Below are 15010 nucleotides of genomic sequence, written 5' to 3'. Positions count from 1 at the left end.
TCCTCAGTTCCTATTTCTGTTGTTTGTTTGTTTTTTAAACTTGTTTTGTAAATTAAGTGAAAGTTTATAAAGCAGATCATAGTTTTTCATTCAACAATTCATACACATTCTGATTCAACTCTTCATTATAGTCCCCTCATTATTCATTCAGCTTCCTGTCTGTAATTCCTGTTACCATTTCTCCCTTCCTAGCCCTCTGAACTTTGTCTTTAGATACCTGCTGCCCTTTTCATCTAAGGTTGGCTATTCTAACATGAAGATTAGGTTAGTTCCAGACCTATAGGGTAAAGGCAGTAGTTTAGAAGGTCCCAACAGCCTCGCTCTGACCAGTAAGTCTAGTCTCTTTTATGATTTTGAGTCTGTTCCACATTTTCCTCTCACTTTATACAGGATCTTCCAGTGTAGTCCTTTTCAGAGGAGTTGGCAGCGGTAGTTGGACACCGCCTAGTTCTTCAGGCCTCTGAGTTGTGGAAAGTGCTCTTGATGTAGTCCATTAGTTCACTGGACTAATTTTTTCATGTTTCTTTCGATTTCCCTCACTCTTCTTTCATTTGTATAAGAAAACAATAATTGTACCTTAGACGGTTGCTCACAGCTTTTAAGGCAACAGTTGGCTGTTCACCAAATTAGGATGTAGAACAAAGTCTTTGTGAACTATGTTATACCAATTAACAGTGGTCTCCCCTGAAATTATGAGGGCCCTCAAACTTTTTTAAATGGACAAAAAATAGCTGGCATCATCACTTACAAATACAACAAGCTGTTGAGAAATAAAGTTTACATATATCTTATCTATTAATTCCACCTTTCCACAAACTTTTTGAAGAATCATATACACAGAAAAAGTCTGACCAGATGATGTTTGTATACAACCACATTTTAGTAGTGCATTTTATTTGTCTTCTTATTTATATCTTCTCATGTTTCCTCCGTGAAGCATATTAATTATACCATTTAAAAGTTCAATTGATCTTTAAAAGAATGGAAAATTAATTAATACATTCGAAAGCCAAAGTCAGGCAATTTAGAGTTAGCAAATTTCAAGACAGGACAGATTTCAAGACAAGACCAATGAGTGCTAAACAGACAGGACTGAGACCTGTGATGACTTCACAGTTGTGCAGCATCTCCCTGAGTAAAACAAGCAGGGGGCAGAGACCTGGTTCCCAGAGTGGGACTGTCTGGAACTGGGTGTGATTGTTGCTATTAGTTGTCATTGAGTTGGGTCTGTCTCATAAGACCATGGATAATATGAACAGTTAAATGCTCCACTACTAGCCCAAAGGATAAGGTTCAAACTTACTCAGGAGTGCTTTGGAACACATCTTCGGAAAGGTCACGGCCTTGAAACCTGTGTGGAGCGATGCCACTCTCTACACGTGGGAATCGCCGTGGGTCTAGGTAGGGGCTGGAATACAAGGTTTAAGAAGTGGTCAGAAAGTCAAGTCAGTTAGACAGGGAGAACTTGGGTGTCAGTGTGACAGCTTAACTGCTTTCTGACTCCTCCCATCCTAGCACCATATTTTAAAGACATGTTATTGACCAGCTGCACAGCATCCAAGGAATGAGGGTGAACTACTTCTGAAAAGCAGCCAAGGAAAACCCCAGGGATCCTAATGGCCTTATTTGCATCCAATCATGTAGGTGATGCAAGACTGGCCAGCATTTTGCTCCATTGTGCATGGGGTCACTGTGAGTCAAAGGGCCACTCAGCAACTGCTAACAATGAAAATACTTTGAAAGATTAAATGTCTTGCTGGAAAATAAAGAAATAGCTGATAAATACAAATTCAGATCTGTGTTATCCTTAAAACCTATGCTTTAGAGGACCTGATGCAAGGGGCTTAAGTGGAGAGCAAATGCCTTGAGAATGATTGGGGCAGGGAATGTATGGATGTGCTTTATACAATTGATGTATGTATATGTATGGATTGTGATAAGAGTTGTATGAGTCCCTAATAAAATGTAAAAAAAGAAAAGAGGATAAAAAATGATTAGGGCAAAGACTGTACAGATGTGCTTTATAAAATTGATGTATGTATATGTATGAACTGTGATAAGAATTGTATGAGCCCCAATAAATTGTTTAAAAAAAAACACCTATGCTTTAGGATTCTCCATTGTTGCCTCTTGAATACTGGCGACAGAGTCATTATGTTTGGGGCTGCTAACCATAAGATCAGCTGTGCAAAACCACCAGCCCATCCACAGGGGAAGGACAATCCTTTCTAATCCCGTAACCCACAAGGGCAGTTCTCCCCTGTCCTATAGGGTCATTGGATTTGGAATCAACTCGATGGCAGTGAATTTGTATTCTCTTTTCCTCTAATCCCAGTTGCCTTCCAGCCCTGCCAGCTCTTCTCCTAAAATAGCCTTAAGAGTATCTGCTACTGATTTCAAAATGTCCTAATTCAATCCACTCCTGGGGTCAAAGTTTGCCATTTTCAGAACAACCACTGAACCTCATTTTACTTGGCCCCAGCCCTTCCTTCTGACTCTTTTATTTATTCAACTAGGGAAGAAATGACTTACAAGTTGCGTAAAGAAAAACCCAGCTGTGTGCCAGAGATAATTATTTCAGAGTAATTAAAATGAGCTGTGGGCTGCCAAATTAAACACCAAAATGTGACTCTGCACTTTCTGTCTTATCTGCCTAGGCTGTCTGTCAAAAGAAACTGCTCACTGGGATGGGGGCTCCCAACCCTAACACATTAATCATCCCTCTTTAGAAGCTTTATTAAAGGATCATCTCTACATGGGAAACTTTCTACAGCTCAAGAGAAAATCTCTGGCCTGAAATCCCAACAGTTGCTATTGGTGACACACACACACACACACACACACACACACACACACACTGTCCCAAATATGTAGAAACAGCCAGAGAGTCACAGGATAATGAGAGAAGCAGAGAAAGCAGCTGAGTACAGGAGAAGGGAGAGGCTGAGCCTCTGTAGAACTGCATTGCACCAATGCCCTGGACCATCTGTTGTAGCGCCTTAATATTGCTATCTCAAGTTCTCTTCCTATCCAACAGGTCCCTTCAAGCACAGCCTTCTTGCATAAGTGATTTATTGAAGAAGTGCTTTGAAAATAAACCTACAGGAACACAAGGGAGGTCGAGGAGAACACATGGAGAGGAGGAAGAAGCCAGTTGCCATTGAGTTGACTTTAATCCATGTTGACCCCGTGTGTCAGAGTGGAGCTTTGCTCCACAGGGTTTTCAATGGCTGATTTTTCTAAAGTGGTCACCAAGTCTTACTTTTGAGGCACCTCTATGTTTCAACCCCCCAACCTTTCACCAAGGGTAGTAAGTGTTTGCACCTCACTGGGACTCCAGGCAAGCAAAGAGCTTGGCAAAGATGTGCTTTTGGAGCCTGGTTCAGCCTGATCCATGAAGACATCAGAAGCATAAATAGTATCACAGAGACAGAATTGCCCAAAGGCAAAGGGGTTGGGCTACTGAACTCCCTCATTGGTTGGCCCCTGCAGAGGATCCCACTTGCATGTGTGTATGTTGAAAGAAGTGTGTATGTTGAGAGAAGGAAGCGTTGGGCACTCAAGTCAACCAAGCACAGTTATCGGGACAGGGGTTTAGATGTCAGCTATTATCAGTCAATCCCAAATCAGCTGGGAGATGGTCCCTGGCGGAGGGAAAGGGACCTGAGTGGGACACTAATAATATCCTCTAATCCTATTATATTTTGGTATTTTGACAGAAAACCTGCAAAGGACACTCTGAACCTGGAGTTAATGACCACAGAAATATCTACATTTGGCTTCAGGGAAGGCATGGTCCTATGGATCTTGTTTACATCGTGAATATATGTGAAAAGAACACAGGACAAGAAACATATATCTTACTTGACTCTTTGTCTAGGATATGACCCTATTAGGTGCAGAAGTTCACCTCTGAATTTTCCCAGAGCAAAAGCAAATATTATTTCACTCCTTCCACAGAGCCTTCCTTGATTCTTCCTAGTAAAAGTGAATCTCTCCCTGTTGACCTGGTGTGAGTCTCAGAGGCAGAACTAGGGGCTTGGGAGGGCATACAATACTACCCTTAATCTTTCAAAGGTAGCAACTTGCTTAATTAGTTCAGTATAGTGATGCTGATGACTAAAGCTAAGATGTAGTAAGCACTTACTGTATGGCGGTTGTCATTCTAAACATTGCATGCATGATCTCATCTCATTTTCCAAAATATCTTTTCGAAGTGGAAACCACGATCCCATTTTCTCATATGAGAAAACGGAAACACTACAAAATTCAGGAACTTGCCAAACTTGATACTCCAAGTGTCAGAATTTGAACCCAAGAAGGAAACCAGGTGTCGTGGGTGGCTGACACATCCAGTTCCTAGCCTGAAGCAGGAGAGAAGTAACAGGAAGGGTGGTAGATCTTCCATGTCCTGTTTCTGTGGGGGGAAGAAAGGGTGATTGCACCTGATGCTAGTTGCCATCCAGTCAGCGCAGACTCAGTGTTACACATGTATGCAATGCTGCCCACTCCTGCGCCAACCTCGCCACCTGCTATTATGCCCAGTGCAATGGTTTTGAACACCTGTAGTAATCACTTCTTTTAGAAGAATTAATACCAGACTAGTTCCAAATGGTTGGAAATTGAAGATGTCCCAAATGTCCAACTCTTCCAAGATGCTATTCTGCCCCATTCCTCCACCCATCTTCCCTTATATGAGTATATTCCCTCACATCCCTGGGCTCCGTGATTCACTGCAACACCCCAAAGGGACTCATGAAACTTTGGGGAAATGGCTTACATGGTGGTACATGAAGGTCAGGCAGAAGTGAGCCCAAAGCAGGGTCCAAAGCCCAAAGTAAAAAATGCCCTGATGTCACAGCAGGTCTTGCTTCTTCCAAAGCTCAGTCAGGAAATAAAGGTATGGCTTTCCAGGTGAGGTGATGTATGTTAGAACTGTTTGGTGCTACCTACTACATGGCCAAGAGAAACAAAGGATGATGCCTTAAGTCACACCTTCCACTGAAGTAGAGTCAAAGATGCCCTCAAGGGAACAAAGGCAGTGGCTGGGTTCACACCCTCTACTAAGGTTGGAACCTTAAATATGCCCCCAAGAAAATGAGAGGTAGGGCTTATTTTACACCTCAGATCAGGTTTGATCCAAAGCTAATCCCGTCCTTTAGTATAGTCAAGAATGCCCTCCAAAATGGTACCGTCACCACAGACATAGAGTCCAGAATCATACCATATCACAAGGAATGATGGCAAGGAGGGTCGTACTCATTGATTATAACTCAACACCCTTCCAACCTGAGGTCTCATCTTTTAGCATGATATTGAACAATATTTTGTTGTAATCTATCTGGTTTCCATTGGAAGTAGATCACATTTCTTCATAGTCTGGAAGCTCTGCTGAAACCTGTCTGTGATAGGTAGGTTTACTGTACCAACGTGGCCAATAAATACATGTGGGAATAATTGAAGGGCAGAGAGATAAATGGCTCGGTGAGCCTCCCCTTTCTTGTCTCTTGCTCTTTGATCATCGGTCCAGTGAGCGGCTGCCTTGCTTGTTCTGTGCAAGCTACACTACCTGTTGGACACCTAACCCGTGAACTGTGTCGCTGTAATTTGAGTTTCCTTCAAGACCTGCTTCGCCACACTATTTGAACTTACATCTTTTGTGCTGGGGACTGTCGGACCCTGTCATCTGGCTGACTGCTGGTGACCTGACTTGCTGTTTGCTACCTGTAGCTGGATAGCCTGAATTGCTCTACAAAGGACTACGCAGCGGCCCTCAAGATTTGAAGGACTTCCAGTGTCTCACAGCTGTTTCATAGGAGTGAGTTGCACTGAGCCATTTGTACTGCTTTAGAGATTGTTTATTTCTTATGGTATATATCTATATAATTATTAGCATTCTGGTTTTGTTTCTCTAGAAAATCTTGTCTAACATACTGTCCACCATCAGTGAACCTGCTGGTACTTGAAGTTTCCCATGGCATAACTTCTAATATCACAGCAGCAAGCCACCACAGGATGGCTAACTGATATGTGGGTGGTAGAATGCCTAGCAAGTGTTCAGTAAATGATCATTTCCTTTCTGTTAAAAGAAAGAGCCTTGTCCTCTTTTCCTTGAAGCAGGCGAGGCTTGCACAGCCATGGCTAAGATCAAGACTTGGTACCTTCCCAGCAAGAAGGAGGAGAAGCTACTAAAATAGCTGTACCATCTGAAGAAGGATCGCACGCCCACATTCTCCAAATCTGTGTAGTCCACAATCCATTGCTGGGTTTCTCACCATTCCTAACTAGAACCTGAGGATATTTTTCAACAAACAGCATGGGTTGCAGGCCCTGGAGCTGCTGTGCAAGAAATTACGTGGCTAGTGGCCCCAAGCTCTCAACAAGCAAGGGGAACCTGAAGCCAAAGAAGCAAGTGCAAGGAATTGTTGCACCCAGAGCAGAAGCACAAGGCCAAGGCCAAGCAAGGCCCGAGCACACAGCATTAATAAAACATAAAATGGCTTTTTTTGAAGTTATTTTTGCATCTCCTCCACCCCAATAGTCCACAGTGTGTCTGAAAATAGTGCCAGCCACAAAGTTGCTGAATTGAATCAAAAGGGGAAGATTGCAAATGAAAGGTGAGAGGAGAGGAGAGAAAGGCGCATGAGCAGAAATGGAAGGGAGAGGTAGGAGGAGAAGCGAAACTTCTGTTGCCAGAGTTGCACACAGCACGGGGAGTAAGCCAGAGAGTGCGGGCCAGTTCTGCAATTGCATTTGAAAGAGCCCTATGTAACATGCATCTGTAATTGGATTTTCCAATGCAAGCCCTGCTCTGGAAGGGAAAATGCTCACCTGCGTTGCAAAGACATTGAATGAGGATGTATATGCATCTTTTCCCTCCCTGCGCAGCCAGTTCCCTCCTCCCTCCACTTCCTCAGACACCCCCTTGTCCCACCCCCCACCCCCCACCCCTTCCACAGCATTTCCTCCTTCCTCCTTTAGTTATCTTAAAACCGCAGCGCCACCTACCGTCTCTAGATGCACATAAAGAGGCCAGTCTCAGCCTGGAGCCCAACCAGATCTTAATGTCACTAGCTAGCACGCTGGAGGGGACCATTCATCAGCACCCTGACAAGCCTGGCTAAGGCAAAATTGCCATTCCGCACTTCAAATTGCAGGCTTGCTCCGCTCCCCCACTCAGTGCCAGCTTCCTCTCCACCCTACAGCATTTTCTCACCAAAGTAAATGGGTAATTGGAGAAGGAGAATCTCCTAGGAAATTAGAAATAGTGCTGGGCCAGATGCAGAGTTTCTTACACTTCTCTACTAGGGTGATTGGTGGTTAAAAGGGAAAGGGGGTGTGCGGAGGGGCTGGGTTAGAACTAATTACTCCGGAAAGTGGCTCATTGCAGTGACTGCCTCTTGGTTTAAGACAACACACAGGCAAAAGGTGTTGGCTGTTGGAAGACTGCATTTGGTTTGAGGTCCTAAAATCATACTGAATGCTGGGAAACTATCTTCTTGCCCCCCTGGGAAAAGTACTTCTGTCCCCCTTTTCCTGGGCCAGGTCCAATTTCTTCAGAGAAGCTGCCTACATATACCTCCAGAGCCCACGTTCACTATTGTGTCTACCTGGACCCCACCCCAGTCATGGAAATAGCCATTGGGTCTGTGTATTAATCTGGGTACTTTAGAGAAACAAATTCACAGAAACTCTTGAATAAGACAGAGTTTTATAAAAAGATTAAGTGCACATCAAGAAAACATCCCCATCCAGTGCTGCTGCCCAAGCCCACAAGTCCAACATTAACCCCTATGTGTAACACCAATCCACAGAGTCCACCTCCATCTCACACAACACACACTATGATGCCGACTGCAGGAGGAAAGCGAGTCAGTGAAAGGGTAATCATCTCAGCGCTGGCAGGGGTCTCCACACGGCTGCTCCAGCAGCCAAGGCTGTATCGGGTTAGGTCCATGTGGCATCTTTTGGGGGATGTCTTGCAGGAAGTCAGCCTTGCCAGTTGAAGCAGGGAACTGCTAAGGCAGCTGCACCCTGATGCAATCATCAGAAATCAAGAGACCCTAGAGCTAGAAAGGCGAGGCTCACCGAGCCACGTATCCCTCCGCCCTTCAATTAACCCCACCTGTGTTTATCGGCCAGGTGGGCCCAATAAACTAACTACTCAGGCTCTTAGGTGCTCATTGCTCTCAGCCCGAAAGGACACACCTTCCTGCCGGGGAGTCAGCAAGTGCGTTTCCAAGACTGAGACTGTTTCCTGTGGAAATAGAAAGCCCAGTTTGTCTCCTGCAGAGCTGCTGGTGGTTGAGAAGTACTGACCACACGGATCGCAGCCCAACATGTAATCACTAAACCACCAGGGCTCCTTAGCGGAAATAAATGTTTAGGGGATGGGAGGGGGAAAGCTTACCATTGGCAACTAGCTAGTTCTTACTCTAAGAGCCCATACTGGACAGAGTAGAGCTGCCCCCCGGTTCCCAAGGCTGGCAATACTTAGGGAAGCAGATGACTACATATTTCTCCTGCTGAGTGACTGTGGTGGAAAACACTCTGCTTTGGGTTAACAGCCAAGCACCACCAAGTCTCCTTCCCATAAAGGTAATAGTCTTAGAAACCCTGTGGGGCCATTTTAACTCGGTCCCATGGGGCCTCTGCAGTCACAATTGACTCAGCAGCACAAAACAAGACCATCAAGCCAAGTTACTTCAGTAGTCTGGTCTGTTTTCAACTCTACAATTGGTGTGTGGGGGGAGGGAGGGGGAGAGAAAATGACACCTAATCCACACGGGCTTAAAGAAATTAAATAGTGTGTGACACATAAAATGCTTTCTGTAGAGCATGTCACACAGTCAGCCTCAGTAAAGTTTCATTATTCCTCTTCATTTATGTTTTCAGCATCTGCTTAAGTTTCCCAATGAGGAAACAGCTGGAAGGAAATTTCCAGATTTGGGGGTGTTTCAGGAAGCCACCACGGAGCCCTGGTGGCAGAGTGTTTACACGCTGGGGTGCCAGCCACAGGGTCAGCAGTTGGAAACTACCAGTGGCTACAGGGAGTAAAATGGGCTTTCTACTCCTATAAACAATTCATCTCTCCGGAAACCCAAGGGGCCGTTCTACACTGACCTAGAGGGCTGCGGTGAGTCCACATCGACTTGATGGCAGTGATTTTGATTTGGAGTTTCAAACTATCTCAGGAAGCTACCACCTGAATACAATCTTCTTGATCTGATAGCGGGGAGAGAAGGCTTCAACCAGAAGTGTCATAGTCAGAAGAGACATAGTGAGTGAAACCAGAACAGAACTAACGATCATTCCTGCCTATAGTCACTACTCATTATATGCTACATGCATTACATGCATGAACTCATTCTGTTTGTACAACCACCATGTCAAGTGAGTGCTGTTGTCCCTGTTAAGTAGACCAGAAACTAAATCCCAAGAAAGTTTACAACAACAACCAACACAAAAAAACCCTTGCCCTAAATCCCACCGTTAAGCAGTGAGATTAAACCTTGACCCAAATCTGACTACATAGCAGGAGGACCCCTCCTCTGAACCATTAAGATTAAGATAAACTTATCATGAATATAGTCCAAGTTCAGAAGGAAGGAAGATGAAGCAAGAAGAAAGTATGGAACCATCGTTCAGAAAACAAAGCTGGAAAACAGGAAGCAAGCTTAGCACGCTTCTTGTCTGTAGCCCCCACAGGCTTAGCACGCTTCTTGTCTGTAGCCCCCACAGGCTTAGCACACTTCTTGTCTGTAGCCCCCACAGCGGCTGGTGATGTGAAGCCCTCCCTCATCAGGGACACCTCGGCACCATCCCTCACAGTCCATCCTCACTCACTCCCGGATCCTGCAACTTTTAAGAAAATCTCGTACTAAGAAAGCCCACGTGACTCTCCCCTGGCCTGTCAGTCACTCCCTTTTATTAATAAGACAAGCGTGTATGCTTTGCGAGCGTGTGTCCAGAGGGCCTGAATGGGCACCGCATGACTCCTTGACATTTCAAGGTCAGACATCTCAATAATGTTACAAACGTCCAAAAAGGAAGAAAAGAACAACAAAAATACCCTCCAACTGACCGACAGCAAGAGTTTAAGAACAAGGGAAAAATATAAATATAAATTTTTCTTTGTATGAGTTCTATCAGTTCACTCAAGTGTCCGAACACTCTTTCTCAATGCGTCACACACATTGTAGAAAAGGCAGTGGCACACAATGTTTTTTCGTTGTTGTTCCTTTTTAGTGAGCTCATATATGTTTTTGTAACGAGCTTCTCTATTGGTGGTAAGCATATATCTTCGAGACCCAGCGCTACTGGGTCACCACAAGAGAGTGACTATGAAAACAGAGATGAGCTTTCTCAGAGCCTGGAATATAAAGGATCTAACCAAGGTGTCCGCCACATTGGATACCCACATTGTGGGTAGCCCTGGGTCTGTCTCCATCTCCATTCCTGTGTGTGTCTCTGCTCTAGTCTTTGTATAACTCAGACGTGGTGAGGTGTGCCCCTACAGGGGCACCTTATTGGCATAACAAAAGAAAAACTTTACTGACAAAGGTAGTCACATCTACCCACATGTATAAGGGACAGGAACTCAATACATATTTTGGGGGAACACACTTCAATTCATAACTGCATAAGGGAGAAGCTAGCGGCTGTAACAGTAGCTTGGACATGACTGAAGCTCACACAATTCTCACAAAGTAGTCTATAGAATACATTCCTGAGCCATTGCTTGTGTGCAGCCACTGGGTGAGTTAAGACAGCAAACTACCTTACAATAGAGGTATAGTACATGTTTAAAAATAATTTCTTTTTATTTGGGAAAAGAAAGAAAGCAAACTACTGTTATCCTGAGCTCTGCTAGTTCCTGAGATATTGGCATCTGCGTTCAACGGGCAGAAAGCATAATGGCGGGTTTCAAACCCTGGACTCAGAAGTGACACTAGTATTTCCTTGGTGAGAGCTAGTCTTTGGGCCTTATCGAGGTAAAAGGGAGCCTGGGGAAGGTGGTCTCTGACTAACAGTCCAGTAACAATTCTAAACAGTGGAAGAGAGACCCAGATAGTAGTGGATTGCTAGGCCCTGCTACAGCCCAACCTGTTACAGCCACACAAAGCCATCACAGTTCAAATAGCAGGCAGACAGTGGTCTCACTATTAGTAAAGGTGCCACCTTTTCCCTCCTGCTCTTACATCCTTTATCAAACATCCTGATTCCTAATGAAAAATATAAGACCAGAAGTTCAGACACATTATGGGAGGGGTAATGAGCCCCTGGGGGCTATCGGGCAGAAGGGGAGGTAGGGCTGTCCTGTCTCAAAGCGAAGTATTTTCTCGGCTATTCAGGTTGGCAAAGGAAAAACATCAGCCCACATAATTCTCAAAGATGTCACGTTGGGCCCAGGGGCACTTATGAGAAAGGTCTGAGTCTGACATAACAGGGGCATCTTTCACAGACAGGATTTGTCCAGTAAGAATCTATGATTGTTTCCCTCCCTATCATCTGCATGTGTCTCATTCATCTTTGTTAACCTGCCGTTATTTCTTACTCCTTCTCTGGTTTCTCTCTGCATGTGGGCAGTTTCTCTGAGCATATTTCCTTTGTTTTTTCACTTGGTGTCTTATAAAAGAATTGCACTGTCAAGACAGCTGCATTTAGTGAGTGAATTCGTTAGCTTTTGCTGCAGCATAGCTGTTGAATTTATCATACTCCGTGATGCAGGAAGTTATGCCTGGCATTTCTAGAACCAGCAAACCCACTCATGGTAGACAGCCTATGAAGAAAACTTCTGCCCTAAGACCAGCTTGGAAGAAAGAACTGATAATCGACTCCCGAAAATTAACCAATCTAAACATTATGGATCACGGTAGAATGCTGGAAGGTAATGCAGTTCTGTTGTGCATAGCATTGCCATGAGTGGGAATGGGATCAGGGAGCACTAACTGCAAAAGGTCATGTAATACAAGGAAAAAATAAGTGACAAATCTGTTTCATGGCTTACAGAAGTAAGTGCTCCTCTTCAGTCATGTTCTGCAGGTAGGCTGTGGCTCTCCTGAACGTGGCTGCGATCGGTGGACGTGGTTCCAGTCTGTAAATGGTGCTCTGATCTGCTCCACCGGTCACATGACACCCCTTGGTTGAGCTGCCTGTAGGATCTTCTTCTTACTCAAGAGCCCAAGCCAAACCACAAATGCTCGTTTACAGCTCTATTTACTGCCCCATCCTCACTCTTTTTTTTAACCTTAATGGGTGGAGTAAGAGATCTATCCATTCTAGGTAGGCACCAAAGTCACATGGTGATAGATAGATAGATAGATAGATAGATAGATAGATAGATAGATAGATAGATAGATAGATAGATAGATAGATAGACAGATATCTCTTACTGGGAAGGAATAAAGATTTGAAAAAATAACTCAACCTAGGAGCCCTGGTGGCAGGCAGAGTGGTTACAAGTTGGGCCACTAACCACACGGTCAGCAGTTTGAAACCACCAACTGCTCTGTCAGAGGAAAACAAGGTTTTCTACTCCCATACAGAGTTATAGTCTCAGAAACCCACAGGGGCAGTTTTACCCTATCCTATAGGATCTCTGAGTTGGCAACAACTCAATGGAGGTGCGTGTGGGTGTTTTAGTTTGGCTCTCTCAGAGAATTCGTATTTCCAGAGCACTCTAAATAAACCGTGGACCTAGACTGCCATCTTAACCCAATGGCCACTCTAACCTGGCGTTGAAATAAGAAGACCTGAAGACCTCTGGCGCCAGCCTCTGACCTTACTTGGAAATGACCAGATGTATTGAAGTCCCCATACAACAGCCCTATTTGCATCTCGTAAAACAATTCATAACATATCATCTTGGACCTGGAGGTGACCCCAAAACAAACAAACCCATAATCCCAATACCTTCACATGTCAATGGTGAGACCTAGTCATACAACTGCATCCAGAAGAGAAGTTGGACAATGGGGTTCTTGGGAGCCCTGTGAGATGGGAATTCTGAGTCCACACCTAGATTAATCAGCAGCTTTCCATGATCAGTTGCTGATATCTGCTATGAGGAGGGCCAATGGCAGATTATAAACATAGGAGTCAGTTTAAATAGAAAGACCTCATGCAAAAACAATAGCACAAATGGTTCATAATTATGACCATAATCTTAATGGTAACTGAAATTTTGAAAACTCCGGACTAGAAACTATTAAAATATTAGACCCAAGCCTTTATCAAAGCAATAGATTTCATGCACCATAAAAAGTCTCGGACCCCATTAACCCAACAGATAATGCTGAGAAATTTATAATGCCCAAAGGAAAAGCTTTGTATTATAAATGTAAATTATAGCTAAGCAAAGAATCTGAAACACATGCTACATTAATATGACCAAAGATTCAAGATTAACTTAGGCAATGGTCCCACTAATAAGGGCAACTCTGAAAAATTACATTTAGTTTGTATGCAACATTTTAAAATTATCCAAATGATGTTATAAGGTATAAAGATCCAGAACCATTTAGACTTCTACTGCTCTAATATATATTTTGTCCTTATCCGTGTTGGTGTATAATATTGACATAAATATAATCATCCTAAGATCATTTAATTTTCAACTTATTTATTGTACACATTGGCTGTGGTGGTACAAAGGTTAAGCACTCAGCTGCCAACAGAAAAATTAGACATTTGAAGCCACCAGTTGCTCCAGGAAGAGAGGACCTCACCATATGTGCTGTAAGATTTATAACACAGGAAACCCTGTAGAACAGTTAGACTCTGACCTACAGGGTACCAATGAATTGGCACTGACTCCGTGCCACACAAAATATTTTTATATCATAATTTTGATCTTTGTATAAGAACCCATTCTTTTATTATTTGATATGCTGCCACACTCTTCAATCTGTATGCTGAGCAAATAACCTGAGAAACTGGATTAAATGACTGGAGGGAGGCTTATTAACAACCTTTGATATTCAGATGACAGAACTTTGTATGCTAAAATTTTGAAGGACTTGAAGCACTTGCTGATGAAGATCAAAGCCTGAAGTCTTCAATACGGATTGCAACCCAATGTAAAGAAGGCCAAAACTCTCATAACTGGACCAGCAGACAATATCATGATATATAGAGAAAAGATTGAAGTTGTCAAGGATTTCCTTTGGCTTGTATCCACAATCAATGCTCAGGAAAAGCAGCAGTCAAGAAATGAGTGACACACGTCACTGAGAAAATCGGCTGCACAAGACCTCCTGGAAATGATAAAGAGCAAGCATATCAATTTGACACCTTATGTGTATTTGAAAGATGAGCAATGACTGAAGAAGATGGAAGAGGAATTGATACATCTAAATCATGGAGTTGACAAAGACTATTGAAAGTACTGTGATTGCCAGAACAAGCAAATCTTGGAAGAAATACAGCAAGAAGTTTTCTTACTAGTGGAGATGGCAAGACTTTGCCCGGTGTGCTTTGGACTGGTTTTCAGGATCTACTAGTCACAGGAAAAAGGCATCGTGTTTCATAAAGCAGAAGGTCAGTGAACGGGGAAAGGCCCTTGATGAGACAGATGGATAAAATGTCTGTAACGATGGCCTCAAACATAATAATGGTTGTGAGAATTGCCCACAACAGGGCAGTGTTTCATTTGATTGTATGTTGGATTGCTATGACTCAGAACTGACTCAAGGACACCTAACAACAATAATATTTCCCTATGATCAATATTGGAATCCCTGAGGGCATAGTAGGATTTGTGTTGGACTGCTAGCCCCAAGGTCAGCACATTGAACACACCAGCAGCACTGCAGAAGAAGAGGCTTTCTGCGCCTGTAAGATTTGTAACCTAGGAAATGGTAAGAAGTACTAGATCTACTCTGATCTTCCAGGGTCATCATGAGTAGGGATCCACTTGGAGGCCTTGCGTTTGGTTTGGGGTTATGGAAAATGGTTAAAGGTTGAGCAGGCTTGGAGAACTGACTTCCCGGGTATCTCATTCTCGTGG

This window comes from Tenrec ecaudatus, chromosome 6 (genome assembly GCF_050624435.1).
Source record: "Tenrec ecaudatus isolate mTenEca1 chromosome 6, mTenEca1.hap1, whole genome shotgun sequence".
NCBI lineage: Eukaryota > Metazoa > Chordata > Mammalia > Afrosoricida > Tenrecidae > Tenrec > Tenrec ecaudatus.
The sequence above is the reverse complement of the archived record's forward strand: the minus strand, read 5'-3'. Positions refer to the sequence as shown.